The sequence below is a fragment of the Protopterus annectens genome, chromosome 3.part0, assembly GCF_019279795.1.
Source record: "Protopterus annectens isolate FY-2018-M chromosome 3.part0, PAN1.0, whole genome shotgun sequence".
Classification (NCBI taxonomy): Eukaryota; Metazoa; Chordata; order Ceratodontiformes; family Protopteridae; genus Protopterus; species Protopterus annectens.
Window position 1 is genome coordinate 208539693 of NC_056731.1, and position 17281 is coordinate 208556973.

Below are 17281 nucleotides of genomic sequence, written 5' to 3' on the forward strand. Positions count from 1 at the left end.
AGACAAACGCACGGCAGTGGTGTGATCGGAGCAACCAAATATCTATGGAGCACTACAACAACACTACATAGATACGGGACGCGCCACAGACAGCACACCCTTCAAGACAGCAACCAGTGTGTTCAATGTAGGCATCCATTGTGACATTGAAAATGGACATCTGTTGCCTGGATGACCACCATCACTATACAGGATGTCAATGGCCATGCCCACACGCTTAGTATCACATGTCTGTTTGGAATGTACTGTGTGTCCATCTACACAATGGTGTACTGGGCATGCTCACACACTTAACAGTTGCAAAGGGCCATCTTGCATGCACACGGATTCTAACGGAAGGGCGCAGTTTGGAATGTACTGTGTGTCCATCTACACAACGGCGTACTGGGCATGCTCACACACTTAGCAGTTGCAAAGGGCCGTCTTGCATGCACACGGATTCTAATCACGGAACGGCGCAGTTTGGAAAGTACTGTGTGTCCAGCTACACAACGGCGTACTGGGCATGCTCACACACTTAGCAGTTGCAAAGGGCCGTCTTGCATGCACACAGATTCTAAACACAGAAGGGCACAGTATGGTATTACTGTCCCCATGTACATGAAGGCCACTCACATGTATTGACCAGTACACACTCAGGAGCTATCACAGTTGTCTCAGGTGTAGATCACAGAGGTACACACCACAATCTACAATGTAGCCGTCACACATCACCATGTCATTGGACCAGCAATGCACAGCCATACATTAACACAACACTGTGTGACTAATGACCAGTGGACTGTACATAGGTCTACAGCAACTGTGCAGACTACACATGTACCGACAGGGTTCCATCATGTGTTATGCATTGCAATGAATACACTGTACATAACCAGGTCGTCTCTACACATACCAGGGGCCCTGGGTCTTACACAGCTGTGATAGATGACTGTCGCTGTACACCAACGAACACACATGTTTGGCTATGTCATACATGTAATTGCAGTGGATATGTGCATGGACCAAACACACACCACATATGTACATAGCATAGCTTTTGCTATCCTCTGTGCAGACAAGTGGCTACAGCAATCATACGCACACAAATGGAAGGTGGGTCCATGGCTGTTGAATGCTAACAGTACATGAGGTAGCAATGTTGACCGAGGACACATTCCCTCTGTACTAGTTACCCATGACACCCATCATATCATACAACAGTCCATGTGTTATGTATGTCAACACACATGTCCACCAATTGCAATACATACAAACATGGCTACATGACAGGCATGTAGGACCAACACACATGTACAATCTGTAGTGTGCATGCAGCTACCATGCATGTACAGTAGCTGATGTAAGTAACTCATCCATGCCTAACTACAACATGCAGCTACAATGCAGCCCCATAATTGACACTTGTATATGGTGACATACTGACAGTATGGTAGGATGTACAGCAGATATGGATGGATGTGTGTACATAAAGTGGTGATGCACCTGTGTAGATGGATGTTTGCCAGGGACGGCTCACAGGTGTGTCACATGCCATCCAACCATGACATGTGCAAACAGTACGCTATGTTACTGTTACTTGATGGTGGAGACATAACACCTACACAGCGGTCAGGTGTTACCGACAGTATGTCACTTGACACCTGTAACACTTACATCCTCCCGTGTGCATATAGCAGCACAATTGCTGAAGGTAGCGTTGGTACACATAATGCAGCCAATACTGCTGCATGTCTGTCAGACGTATCATCATATAGCAGGTGTATCATTCACAGTACTGCCATGTGTGTTTGCTTGTGTGACCATATATGCCACATATGGTGTGGAATACAACCCAATTGTCACACACCCCTGTACACTGTTGTAGAGATCTGTACATACTGCAGTGTGGAAAGCATGACATAGGCAGGTGTGGTGTGTGTATCACACACATCAGCTATCCAAATGTGTACGACATTTGTGGTCTCCACAGTGTGTGTGTGTGTATGTAGGTATGTATGGCTGTCTGGTGCATAGAGTGAGGGTGTATGCTACCATACAGAACACACAGGAGCCCTAACCCCTCATGGTGATGCAGTCCACTACCCTGTTGATGCCATCAGTCTCAGCCACACTGGCTACCTGTACATGTTCTTTCTCTGTGTCGCATTGTGTGGGTGAACAGTACTGTGAGGGTGATGACCACATAGGCAAGGGTCCTCACCTCAACACTATGGGGTGTGCGTTATAGTGTTGTTGACCCCATTAGTGTGAGCATGTTCCTGTAATGTGACAGGGTATTACTGCTACACAGTGAGGCCTCATGCTATCAAGTGGCCTCTAACATTATTATTGGCCAGACCGCTGTGTACAATCCCTGCACCATGTCAACATACCTGTGATGTGACCTAGTATGGATGTCACGTCTATAGCCACTGTAGCCTATTAAACTGCCCACATGCTTCTGGATCAGTATATGTGTGGACATAAGACAGTCAGGCTGAGGCTACGTTTAGCATGCTGATATTGCCATATGTGCCTGTGAGTACTCCACCGTTACACATGGGAGACTGCAAACAGTGCTACCTGTAGGCACATGCAAGTAGACCATAAGGAGGGAACCAGGGCATCATTACCAACATACTGTTACTGTTGTTACCATGACACATACTGTGAACATATAACAATGCATGCTAAACCTGTACTACATGGTATGTCTGGTGCATGTCAACAGTACACAACTAATGTAATATACACGTCTCTCACTATTCTCACACAACTATTGTAATATACACTTCTCTCACTATTCTTACACAACTAATGTAAATTACACTTCTCACTATTCTGTTCACCCTGTGCATCAGACCATTTGAGCATGTCCCTGCACCGATGGTGTGGATGACAGGGATGCGGCACAGGCTTCATCATATGCACAGGGTGATAATGTTTGCCAGGGGCATAGGCTGCACCAATGGATGACATCATGTGTGTGGGTAAAGGCCAGTAATATGATTGGACATGTCTGTTCAGTATGCATGTGGTTGTTGTTGTGCCCTACAGATGTCTTTGCTGTGTGCGTGTATGTGTGCACACAGTTCTGCCTTTTGTGAGGCCTACACGGGGTATTATTGACAGCACCAGATTGTACAGACCAGGTTGTACAGCTCACTGTGTCCGGCCACGGCCACGTGACCTGTGCCTGCCAGGGGTTGCACAGGCATTACGAGGCGGAGGTACAGATTGACTACTGTCTGACGACACATGTCCACTGGAACTGTGTCCCCGCTGGGAATATCCAGGGCCATGTCCACGTAGCCTGCTGTGTCCTGGTGTGGACAGCGCAGCACCAGCTGCACTGCTACTGCTACCGGCACTATGGGAGTGGGCATGTGAGGTGGCACGCTCACGTTGACCTGCACTAGGTGGTGTGGCTGGCCTATGTCCACGTGGCGTACGCCTCGCTCCTACCAGATGTTCCAGCACAGACAGCTCACGCTCGCGGATTGCCATGCCACAGTCAAGGATTCCAACCATGTCATCCAATCACCTGTCAAGAACATCAGCAATCTGCTGTTGAGCATTTGCCAATGCCTGGATGTTATTATTTAGGGTACAGATAGCAGCCCTCTGTAGCCTCTGCCCTTCCCTGGTGTGCCGTTCAGCACATGCCTGTGCCGCCATTACAGTCTGGAACATGCGTCTGGTGATACCAGCTGCTGCGCTCTGTCCTGTAGATGCATGTCTGCCAGAGGTCCTCCTACGAGCAGCACCGGCCACATGCCTGTGTGGCACATCTGCAGTCATTACATTGACACCATGATGTGTAGACACACCTTCTGTAGGCACCACACATTCCTGTTCCATGCTAACAGATGCTGACTGTCCTTCCTCTATGGCCACTGGTGATGCGGTATGTGTTGGCAGCAGAACTGTGTGCGGGAAAGAGGGGGACATAGCTGAGATGGCAACCGTTGGCACAGATTCAGCCCCTGACAACCCTGCCTGTACCTCATGCATATGTTCATCACTGCTAGTATCTGTGGGGACACTAACATCAGATGGACCGCAGGAGGGTAACGCACCTACATCACCTGTGAATGCAAAGAAAGACGCTAAATTATAATAGACACAGACACACAGACACACAGACACACACACAGACACACACACAGACACACCATGCATGTGATTTGACAGATGGCATGCAGCATGCCTGTGGTACAGCAAAGGGCATGCAACTCGGACATTAATAGTGTTAGTAAGCATACCTCCCTGGGGTGCACACTACAGCAAGCAGGTGTCATATCAGTAGCCATGCAGTTCACACAATCATGGTAGTATGCATGCATTCCCATGATACACCATGTGGACCAGAACAGGATCACAGTACACATGGCTGATGTGACCTTGACATGTACTCTGCTGACGTGTGCATTAACATGCATACATGTCTGACCCAATGGTGTCCTGACACATGTACAGCATCGTAATGGGCATCACATTGTGGTGTTGTCTGTATGCCCTACAGATAGAATGCATGTTTAGCAAATGTGCATGAGCATGGAAGGGTAGTGTGAGCCGTCTACATTGCTATACAGTGTGAAGTACAGACACTGTGCCATTGCATGGCATCTTGAGGCATCTATATTGCTGTACAATGCATAATATGTACACATTGCATAGCCATAACTGCATGCATACCCATGACATAACTGTGGATTGTGACCCACGATGCTGAGGTGTATACACACCAAACCATGCTGTGTCAAGTGACAGGTCACTGGAGGCCTACAGCTGACACCCCTGCACAACAACTACAGGGTCTTAGCTGCCTGGCAACCATGTCCACACATAGCGGACATGTCAATTCACCATTTCCCACACGACATTGATGTACCACACACACGAGGTGCACAGCTAACGGTGATGTCCTACAGCAGCAAGGGAAATGTACAGTATCTGTGGCCTGATGTGGTGTCAATGTCTGTGGAAGCTGTACAGGTGACTACTGTCATGCTATGACACAGTCATGATGTGCAACTGATCTTCTATGGTAGACTTCAGTGACACCTCCACTAGCTGTGCACAGGCTGTTAGGATGTCCACTGTACCACATCAACTGTATAATCAGTCAACGTGTGGCTATGTGTCTCTGGCCATCCCCCATGGCCATGTGTGCACATGTGTTGGCCAAATGTGTGTGATGGCCATCTTGTCCCATATGACATACACCCATAGATGTCAGATATGTCACCATCCACAAGGCTATGCAGACAACGGGTTGTATGTTTGGTATGTGGGGTATGGGTCATGGGATAGTGTGACAATATTGCAGCCAGAACACTACATGTCTGGGACATGTCAGATGGCACATCACAATGTGTGCACCCAATGCAGGGGCATACAACACAATGGTGACACCTGTGGGCTGCCCATATCACAGCTCACTGTGTGGTACTGTTTGCGTACCACACATGTTGTTCCAATGCATACTACATATGCTTCAATTGTAGAACACCTCCACCGTTGCATGCACAGCTGACCACACATATAGCAATGACAAATACTGTGGTTTCAAGTTGGTTTATCATTTCATTTGTATATATTGCACATGGGTGGCCTGTGTGAATGATGAGTGCTGCGACCTGTATATCATGACTGGAATGAACATCAAGTGTGCAAGTGTTAACTGGCCACATGGCAAATAGATCTATGCTTTAACATGCCTGATACTGATGACAGTCTTACCTGCAACGGACTCATGTCTGTGCGGCACGCCAGATGTACCTGTATAGGGGTGACACAGCAGTATGAATATTATCCATGACTGTATGACAGCCACAGGGTGCACTGTGCATGTTAACACATTTGCCTGTATAATAGCATATAGTATGCACATGTGTGCATACACAGGGTAGCATACTGTAGTATGCAGCTTGTGTGTCCACATACCTTGCATATGTTGTTACTTTACATAATGTACAGTGACACATGCAACTAAATGGGATATAATAGCCATATGTGCAATACTGACTTACCAGGCAACTCCAGGCTCATTGGTTGGGAGACACCCACCTCCACAATGGCAGCTAGAGTTTCTGGATGCTGTTCTGAGGGTGTCCCCAGACTGGCCAGTAGCTCCTTGGTGTGTGTGAGTGGGGGCTGGCTTGGTGGCCCACCACCTGTTCTACCTTGTTCCCTGGCAATTGCAGTGGCACGCTGTTTTGCATGTCCTATCAAGTCCGTGCAGTGTCTGCACACCTGCTGGTAGGTGCGATTATGGCCACCCACATTGTTCACCCTCCTGCGAAGATCCTGCCACAGGTCGTCCCGCTGCTGGGCATGCTGTGGCACATGGCTGAACAACACCTCGTAGTTCTCATGGAGGTACGGGATGAGGACATCATCATCCTGGCGGCTGTACACTGGAAGGCGTGTACGAGGCATTATCTGTAAGACATAATGATGGTGACAGGTCACAGTTTCAGAGATGTACAGAGATACTGCTGCACATACATTTCTATGACATCTAGTACATCTGCACAGTTATCTTTGCAAATCATCATGACACGGACATGACTGACATGTTTGTGTCACACACATGTAACACCTGTTGTGCATTGGATATCATCACCATATATGTGTGTCACCTCATTACAGTGTTCATACTCCATGTGAATGCTGTCTCGATGTGGGCATGTCTATTTGCCTGCACTGGTGTTCTTACCTATTTGCACATGCCTGGATGTGTCTACGGTAATGCTGTTGACCTTGATGCTGTGTATATGTCACATATCAACACAGACACAGCCTTAATGGACTTGAGCAGTGACAATGCACACATACGCATGGAAACTGTACATGCATGTGTTTTGCCATATACATCTACACAGCACTGTACAGCTGTTCAACATCCTGCCACGGATCGCCTGTATTGCACATGTGATAGACATGGGACAATGGTTAGTCGGACGTCATTCGCAGGGATGCTTATGAACCATAGCATGTATGGGCAAGGTTTCCTAGCTATAACCGACAGCCATTATGTCATCGCAAGGTGCATCAGTGCCACATTACTGATCCAGACAGTTGATACTACATCTACCATGCGGCCATCACACCATGTATGACTGGGATGACATGTGCAGCTTTGATGGACAGGGTTGCATGGTTTGGCAGGAGTATGTCACATGTATGGCACAGGGATCTGTCCAGCATGTGGCGATCCTAGTATTCGGACGGTGGATGTCTATGACATATATCTTACAGATCAGGATATGGACATGTAGCATGTCCATCATCATGGTGTAGCAGATGTCTTTATGCAAGGTAGACAGCATGCTGCATAGTGGAGGTGAGGATTGTGAAGGCTGGTATCGCCCATACATGCATGGCCATTACCCCTTAAAGGTGATATGTGATCCAATATTGGTCACCCCAGTGCTGTATATGCCTGTCCAATAATCTCCGTGCTCATGGATGGCATGGGTACCTCATATGACTACCTAAGGGGCCTGGAGACGTCACCAAGTCAGGGAGGTGTACTGCACAGCACCTCCCCTTACACAGTGTCCATAATGATGACCACAGCCTAGGTGGTAGTTAATGGGTACAGGGATGTTCACCTAGCGGTGACAATGCTGATATCATCCATCAGAATGTGCACATATGTCACACACCTCACCCACACAGCCCATTCCGTATGTTGTTCACAACACTGACACAGCTATTCCTCATAGGTCATGGCCATTCACATCCTTACATACACAGATGCCTAACATTTATCTGTGTAGTATGGGCTACAATGAGGGTGGAGTACAACACATTAACCCTGTTCTACTGTAGATGGCACTGGTGTGATATGTACATGTCACTCTGGCACCATTTGTAGTTGTGAGTCTGTCAACAGGCCACTGGTAGAACACTCCTGTGACATACAAAGGTATTTGTAATCAAACATCCGTACTGTCTTGTACATCTGTAGTGTTAACATCTACAGTGATAATGGTTCATGGACATGCAAACCATACTCAGCAGGGTTATAGTGTGGTGCCACACATTATGACTGTCATCACCACTTGTGGGTTGATATTATCCAACACCCTATCTATATTTTATGGTCATGCTAGGCACTTGTACAGAACTTGTGAGCATGTCATGAGCTACTGATTAATATAGCACCCATTCCACACCATTTCCCACAAGTACACTGGCTGTGCTAAGATTTCCAGCTTGCTTATGGTACAACAACTGTTGTACACACTTAACTCACATATCCTGTGAGACATGGTTGTATATACAGGCATGTCCAACTGTCACGTACCAGTGCTATTGCCTGTCTATAAGATGGATATGTCATACATGTGGCAATAGAGCAATTGTGTCATGTACAAATTCAATGCTCACCTCCTGACATACGACACTACAGCCTGTGGGGGATGCACTTATGCAGCCCTGCTGGGGGTAATGCTGTCACCAACCCTGACTGTACCTGACAGTCATGTGGGGATGTGTAACATCCGCAACACACCCCACTCATCACATAGTCTCACATGATCTCCACCACAGGGCACACATACAAGGACAATGTGTGCAGTACCTCTCCATACTCTGTGTAGGCACCAGAGGAAGCCCCCATATGGAACACAACATCACCAACTTATAGCCCACAGACTCATGTGTGCCCATCACATACAGCCAATAGTGTGTTATAAAATACACAACACACCAGTCATAGGTGACTCTGTAGGCGGTCACACTGCAGTTCCACACAGCAGGCTACACAATGCGATAGTCGCTTACATCTTGCTGTCGGGTAACTGGTTCTGCAACATAACCTATGCACCCATGCCACACCTCACCAGGTACGCTGTGACTTGTCATTCTCCATGTTAGTGTGACTGTCCTGAGATGCCACTTCACAGGCTACATGTGCAGGGACATGCAATAGCTCGCCAGTCTTGTAGCCCTGAAGGTGTGGGCCAAGCCCTGGGGAGCATTATGCATTCATCCAGACCAGATACTACTGTACAATGACTGACTGTGTCACTTCAACAGTTGCCTATGCTTCTGCTGTCATTAAACAGGCATCTGGTATCTGTCCACTTTGACTGACCTGGTCAAACACAATGCTTTGGCACAGATGACCTGCACCTGTCAGCCCTGGGAGTACAGCTCACATGTAAGGCTCTTGCTGCTTCTATACTGCCTGTCTTGCACAGTTTCCAATAACAGTCACCGGCAGAATGGGAACTGGCAAGCAAGACATGGGGTGATGTGACACAATGCTTGCATCTTCCTCTGTGATTCACGCAGGCAAGGCACACCTTAGAATGCACCACTCCAATATCTCTGCAGTGACTGGGACCTGCATCTCGGCTCTGCAGAGCACACCTGCAATGACAGGTTATAGACAGACCATACCTTTCAGGTACATACCTGGACTGGCACACCCACAGCTGAGGTGTTCCCACATCCCACTATGTTGTACACACATCCTGGCTAGTTACTTAGCACAATGCATCAGAGGTGCTCCACATGCAACTAACTGTGTCTGGAACCACTATACACATTGTAACAAGCTACAGATTCCACTACATACCCCATGGTTACCAGACCTCATTTGTTGGTGTACTGGACAGTAGGGCTCAGACAGCTACTACTGATGTGTGACTGACACTAACCCACACTTAACTAGGATAGCCACTCATGTACTGACACATCCATGAGTCATAACCTCCACTCGGCTGGATAAACCCATACACACCATCTCCAAGACCAACATTAACCTTGACATGAACACTACCAACATGTGACTGGTGTTCCACACCTGTGGTCATCCCCTCATTGGTGGATTCCAAACATATGCTAATCAACCTTGTTAGCCACATCCCGGCACCATACCCTTCATGGCTTACACAGTACATGAATACTACAACACCTACTACAGACGTCTTATGACAGTGGTTGTTAATGTCATGACACCCGTGCAGATGGACATTGCACATACAAATGCTGCAACACACCCCAGTGCACTTCATTAGCATGTACACAACTGCATGGATCATGCTATGCCACACAGAGCCATGATGGTACACACCAGATAACAGATGCCACTCTGGTGGTCAAGTTCCATGGACATAATGTACAACAACAGGTGGAGGCTGTTGCACAGTGGTGTACAATCCCATGGGTGGGGTAGCTCACTGGTCAGCCTCGATAGGGCCATGGGATCCCTCATCACATACTCCATGACTAGCTACATAAACATTACTGCGACACATTCCAGGGTGTACCACAAGGCATTATGGTGGTATGTCAGTAGTCACTGGCAATACCCACATCTGCTCTCACATACAACAGTCACTCAGGAACATTATAGACCCAGGTGATGTTGGCAAAATGCTGGTGGATGGATTCAATGCTAACATTACACCCTCTCACTCACTACAGGGCCACAATCCATGCAGGAACATTGCGGTGTCCCTGCGGTCACACCTACACAGTACTAACCTGCACTCTATATGTCCTGGGACACTGGCCCCATGTCATCTTCCAAAGTCCCAGGCGATGATGTCCACAAACCTCTGAACGACATGTCTCCCCACTAGGTCACCATATTCAGTAATAGCCTTGTATCACACATTGTGGCCCCTGAATGGCACACAGCAACATTCTTCACACTCCACACAGGTGGCACCACAATGCACGAGTGGGACTATAGTCCTACACACCTGACTGGACTGTTCTGCACGGCTATGGGGCACATCATCAAGGACGTCATTCACAGAGACATTGTTGGGCTCCGGTCCTTTGATGCCACCCGGGTTGTTCTTGTTAGGGCCAGAGCATGGCCCCTACACCTAGTGGACTCCTTTCATACAGTTACCAGGGTAGTTGATGATGGTACGGGAGTCCACACATCCTACATTATCCTCTCATTGCCTCTCAGCACCGTTCTCCATTCTGGTATTGACAACATACACATCCACCTGCACATCGTACCCTATGTCTCAATGTCTCAGGATGTTATGCAACGTGGCTCATGGACAAGACACACAATGAGGGTAGCATACCATAGTACCTACTGCATTTCAGTTACATTTGGCATACCACAGTCCTCAGTCATAGGGCCCCTCATGTTCAGTATATGCTTCCCTGAGGTACAGGCCAGCACAGAGGGACTTTCCCTGCCTAGCTTTACAAACCCCTGCATACAAAGCACCATGATTGATCCACCATCTGATACTGACTCCATCCATACGGGTGTCACTGTGACAGATACCTGATATGAATATCATGGCCTCAAGCTGCATGACACAAGGTCCATGGACATCACCTTTGCATTACACCATTCACCCACTATCACATAGGTGGAAGTCCCCTACATACGTGTCACATTGTACATGTTTGTAGTACACACGTATGTCACACCCACTCCTGCGATTACCGTATTGCCACTGTGGCGTGGATATCCTTCTACATGGGCACACTTATCTGTACTAGGTGTGTAACTGCTACATAGGCACCCATTGTACCTCTGAACTCAAGACTTCTACACACATTCAAGGGTACACCACCCCATTTAGGGTGTACCTTACACAACAGCTACAGCTTTACATACCACAACATTAACACGCCATGACGTTTATTGAGCTCTGACAGCTAAGGTATGCGGCTGAACTACGGACACCACGTCTGTACACATTTGCATACTACATACTCAGGGGTGACCTCTGCTGAACAGACAGGGCCCATGTCCACAACAATATTAATGGATATACTCCACATACGCGACATACGCAGATGCCACTGTGAGCAACATGCTCATGGATATGTGCACACACGCAACAATGAGTGGGATGTGCTTGAGGGTTACATTCCCAAACCGGACACTCACCATGCTTTGGATCATGACTACTATGTACATCACGCAGGGGCACTCAGTAGCACTGTTCATGTGATACCTCCCTTGGTGTTTGGGACACACATGTACACCAGGGATCACTGCAGTGGCTGTACTGTGCAGAGGTGCAGGTAACACATGGCTCTGCTGATCACAGGACACTACCCTAGAGAGGTGCCACTGGTGTGAACACTGTGATTGTGCTTACACATAGACTTGCCAGACTGCATAGTACCCCACTATGAACCTGTGAAGCTATTACATGTCCTTTGTGCATGGTTACTTGGTAGCCCTTCCATTTAGATTAGCTATCATGCTATTACAATGTCCCATGCCTACAAGCCATATGTATCCTGCTATTGTACATGCCAATAGACGATACCTGTGGTATGCATGATATGCCTGTTATGCTGTGTAGAATATCTGACATATCTACCTACAATACTATACATTACACATATTTTACATAGTATCCCATATTGCAAAGCATACTTGCACAGTGGGACCACCTTAGACATGTCATTGTCGTTATATGCCTATACACATGTCTACTGTGACAGTATATCAACATATACTATCCCCGGCTATGGCACATACTTGTTGGACATACCCTACCACTGACGGTGGGTTGTATGTAATTGTTTTGTTTAAAGTCCTCATGTAGCATCCCTTGTGGTGTCTGTGATGTGTACCTTGTGGCCCACAGCTGGATGCACAGTTTCTACAAGCTTAAGTATGCTCAGCAAGACATCACTCCATAAATACCTTTTCCCACATTATGCATTGCGGACACTTTTAATTAATGCAAAACGAGCCATACATACAATAAATAATTAATACAAAACATGCTATACATATACTTACATACCGAGTGTTCTACATACCTTGTTATCATTACGTACTTTCATCTCTATCTCTCTCACACTGCTTACACAGTTATTTTGTATGAGCATATGGTTTGAATGTCTGGCACGTCTTCCTTATATACGTCGATACCTGTAACATGTGGTTTCCTGCCGCCTATTGGTGATTCTGAGTGACTAATTACTTGCATATCAGCTTTGCAGCTACTATATTCACCAATTACGTGGCAACAGTGGGGTATAATTGACTTCTCCACTTGGGCGTTGGCCATTTGCCCTTCCTTCGGGGAGATGGCCTGTATTGCATTTTGTTATGTGTAATTGCAACTGCTATGCATAGAGACAAGTATACTTTGGATTCATGCCCCCCGTGGATTGTGTGTGACAGCTAGAGTATGTGGTTCAACATGCGGGTGTACCTGTCATCCCAACGTCTGTTAACGGACTATTGCAAACAAAACCTGTAACATCGCCATTTGTTCCATTATACAATGGCTGCAATTTTGCATGGTGCCTTTAATTGTGTCTCTCACAAGGTATGTCGACGGTTCTGCAGTTGTAATTGACTGACTGGATGTCTGTGCTGTTATTACAGTCTGTATTGCTATAGTTTCTAGTGTGGGAGATGTCGGTGGTTGTACGTACCATATACAGGTTTGTGGGGCTTGCATTTCTACATATTCCATATATATGTGTGTGGGCTCTGTCCCTTATTAAAGAGCTATCAGTTAGTAGACTTATGTTACGGGATTGTACATTGGGCCGTTGTTAATTGGTTTCTATATAGTATGCAGGTGAGGTTGATACTTCCATACTTCCGGAATTGCAGCGATATGTAAAGGGATATGTCTGCATGACAGCTATCCTGTGTATTTCTGTCCCAGATATTTGCAGTCATTGCGGTTGTGTTGGTAACAGAACCTCTTTGCCATGTGTTGACACCTTTTCATATGGTCATTGTTGGACACTTCCAGGATACACAGTGGTGTTTACAGGCCAACACATAGCCACGGTCAGTACACAGGATAGCACATACTTTTATCCTCAATACATACATATTGTTGTTGGACTTTGGCTATTTATCATATTGCATGTAACATTCACGTTTCTTACATACAGGCATAACTATTTAATGCAACTATTACATTATGTATGGGACATATTATTGTCTTACGATCCCGGACATTTGCCCTTTGTAATGTTTTATGTCAGGACACACCTACCCAGGGAGGGGCTGTCCCTCCTAATGTGGGACAGGTGGTGACCGTATGCCTACAGATAGCTATACCCACACCTACCGTAATCATCTACCTCCGAGTTGGCACTAAAAGACACATGATGCGAACACACACACACACACACACACACACACACATTACAGTCACACGGGGTCGCACACGGCACCCTCAACACACACATACACAGACTACGGCACTCACACACACAGTTGAACACATTACCTACGTGGACCGCAACACCGGCAGCGGTAACAAATTATCCATTCATATCATCAGACTATTACTCGTGGTTGTACTGTTCTCTTTTGGTCTTTCAGCCTCGTGGTTATGCATGTCGGTATGTTACACATTCCATAATTGGCGGTATCCTAAGTATTTGTACCTCCTAGGTATTATGAATGTCGTTGACATATCTATATATATTTGCAGATATCGCTGAATCTGTATATATCAACATATATCACTCTATCGCCCTTTCTATCTGTATTATATATATGTATATATGTGTACATATATATATATATATATATATATATATATATATATATATATATATATATATATATATATATATCTGACGGGGAAAGTGACAGGCAAGCTACACCTTTCATTGTGTACTTGTTGGTGTATACTGTTTCCTGGACTCCGCACGTTTGTGTCTGTACCTGTCACATTACACACCTGCCATAGGTTAGGGTTGCCAGCTGTCCCACTCTGCGAGGGACGGTCCCACTTTGGGCAGTTGTGTCCTGCAAAATATTTTTAAACATGGCAAATGTCCTGTGATTCTAGAACATACGTATTTCCTATAATTTATGTAATAATCGCATAAAACAGTTATTCTGTATCTGAACCAACAAACAGAATAAGTAAGTAAACATTACAAGAATGAGCTTTTATCTAGGCAAAATAGTGCAGTTCTGCTTTCAGTACTGGCCGGGTGTATGTGTTGGCCTGCAGACATCTGACGTATGTCCCACATTAGTACTTTGAAGAGGTGGCAACCCTACCATAGGTACATCTTGCCTAGCAATAGTGTTAGGTGATTCTATACATGATTCCGTGTTCTACACCTGGCAGTGGTTGTTTTACCCTTCAGAGCAGATGCTATTAGTACAGGGGTAAATAATGCTGGTTTCACCTTTTCTGGACATCATTCACCGTGATCTGTGCGATATCCGGAGTAGCTTATCCCTGTTTTGCGCATATCCATATAGTCATATTTAAACGTTGCTTACCAGCAGTGGGCAATGCATATTCCCGGTAACGTGTGCTAAACATATGATCTGATGACCTGCATCCGACATGCATTACTCGTGCCTTCGGGATTACGTTACATCCCTTGCAGGTCGTGGGACCGGGAACATGCACGATGGTCACTGCATTTAACATATGGCCATCTGGGATTTGTACACGTGTTATGTCGTTTTGTACGTGGAGTACACTACAGCTGTTACTCCATACTGCAGTCACATGGGTAACTCAGTTAGTTTACATATTGATGAGTCCAGTTAATGGTATGTCCATGTGATGTTTACTGTATGTGCTCCAGCACTGGGTATGTATATCACAGTGAGCCACACAAGGTACTGTGCTACACCTTCAAACGACCGTGGGTGGAGCATGCTGGGGTGACGAATACCTGTCATGGGTACATCCCATGCCTTGACACAACATCCATGATTATATTATGTGGAGCCCCTAATTAATGAAGCAGTGACTCCTTGCTGAGTGTCTGCAGAACAGTGCTTAAACACATGTGCTCCCACGATTGCCTCTGCTCCTCTACGCAACAGTTGGTTACTCGATGTTGTGGCGACAGCAGACACTGTTTGCCCCGTTTGGTGTATGGCCTCTGACAATTGGCCATGTACCCACCGATGTACCTGGGAACCTATACACACAGCACCAACATATGCTGATAGGCGCATGTACTGTTCAGGTGTTGACATTCCGTGTTCCAATAGCTGTTGTGTGTACAATGTTTGTGGGCTGCCTATGTAGGATTCACACAGTGGGCCACCTATACATTACAATTTACAGGTGGTCGTGCTTGTGTGCCATCCATTTTACTGTATGTGCAGGTGGAGAGGTGTGTCAGTCCGTAGGGGCCTACAATGTCAGCGTATGTGCTATACGTTCTCTCTTTGCCAAGGCGTAGGCATATTGGGCATGCCTCCATCTGCCTACTGGGGCTGGCACAGTGTGTTCATGGTCTGAATCCCTCTGTGCCTGTGATGGCCTTGGCAAATGCAGTGGGCTATGAGGGCCTTCACCATTTTGTCCCTCCTGCAGCTGTTTCCGCAGGATCATATTATGTAGCATGGCGCATACTATGATGATGTGGGCACACGTGCCTGGAGAGTACTGCAAGGCTCCACCAGATGTGTCCAAGCACCGGAACCATGATTTCAGCATCCCGAACACGCGCTCTATGATGATTCTGGTTTGTGCGTGTGCCTCATTATGGTGTTTTTGCATGGGTGTGTGTGCATTTCTGATGGGAGTCATCATCCACGGCTCCAGTGCATAGCCAGCATCCCCCACAAGGTGGCCATGTGGGATGTCCCCCATGACAAATACCTGATACAGCTGTGAGGCATGCCAGATATGGGAGTCATGGTAGCTTCCAGGGCTGCCAGCACACACATCCATTATTATGCCCTGGGCATTGCACATGACCTGGCAGTTGATGGAGTGGAATCCCTTGCGGTTTATGTAGCACCTACCATGCTCACCGGGTGGTGACTTGATTTGTATGTGCATGCAGTCTATCGCACCCAGTACCTCCAGGTAGTGTGCCAGACAGTGGAAGTGATGCATATTGCTGGCCAACTCCTCCTGAGTTTGGGGGAAGTATATATGCTCATTGGCATGTGGTAACATGGCATCCAGGAACTGGTGTAGTACCCTGGATGCTGTGAGATCCCCATTATATCTCCATTTGGCCTTTGAAAGGTACCTGTGGCTAGTATTCACATGCTTGCACATACCTTCGTGTCCACTGGGATGGGTTCCCCTCTGTTATTTCTGGTTCTCAGGCGTGGCCGGCACAGCTCCACTGTTTGCTGTAATATGTCCCTGTCCACCCTGTAATGCTCTACTATCTCCAGATCATGTAGCCCCTGGTCGGTTACCCTTGGTCTGAACACTCTTCTCCTCCTCTGGGGCCTGTGGTGGTTGTCAGCATCATCCTCCACAACACCGTCAGTCTCTAACACATGCTGATGAATCACAGCTATGGCAGCTCCCAACATGCACATTTTAAAAGTTCCCCATGTGTTTACACCTATGGT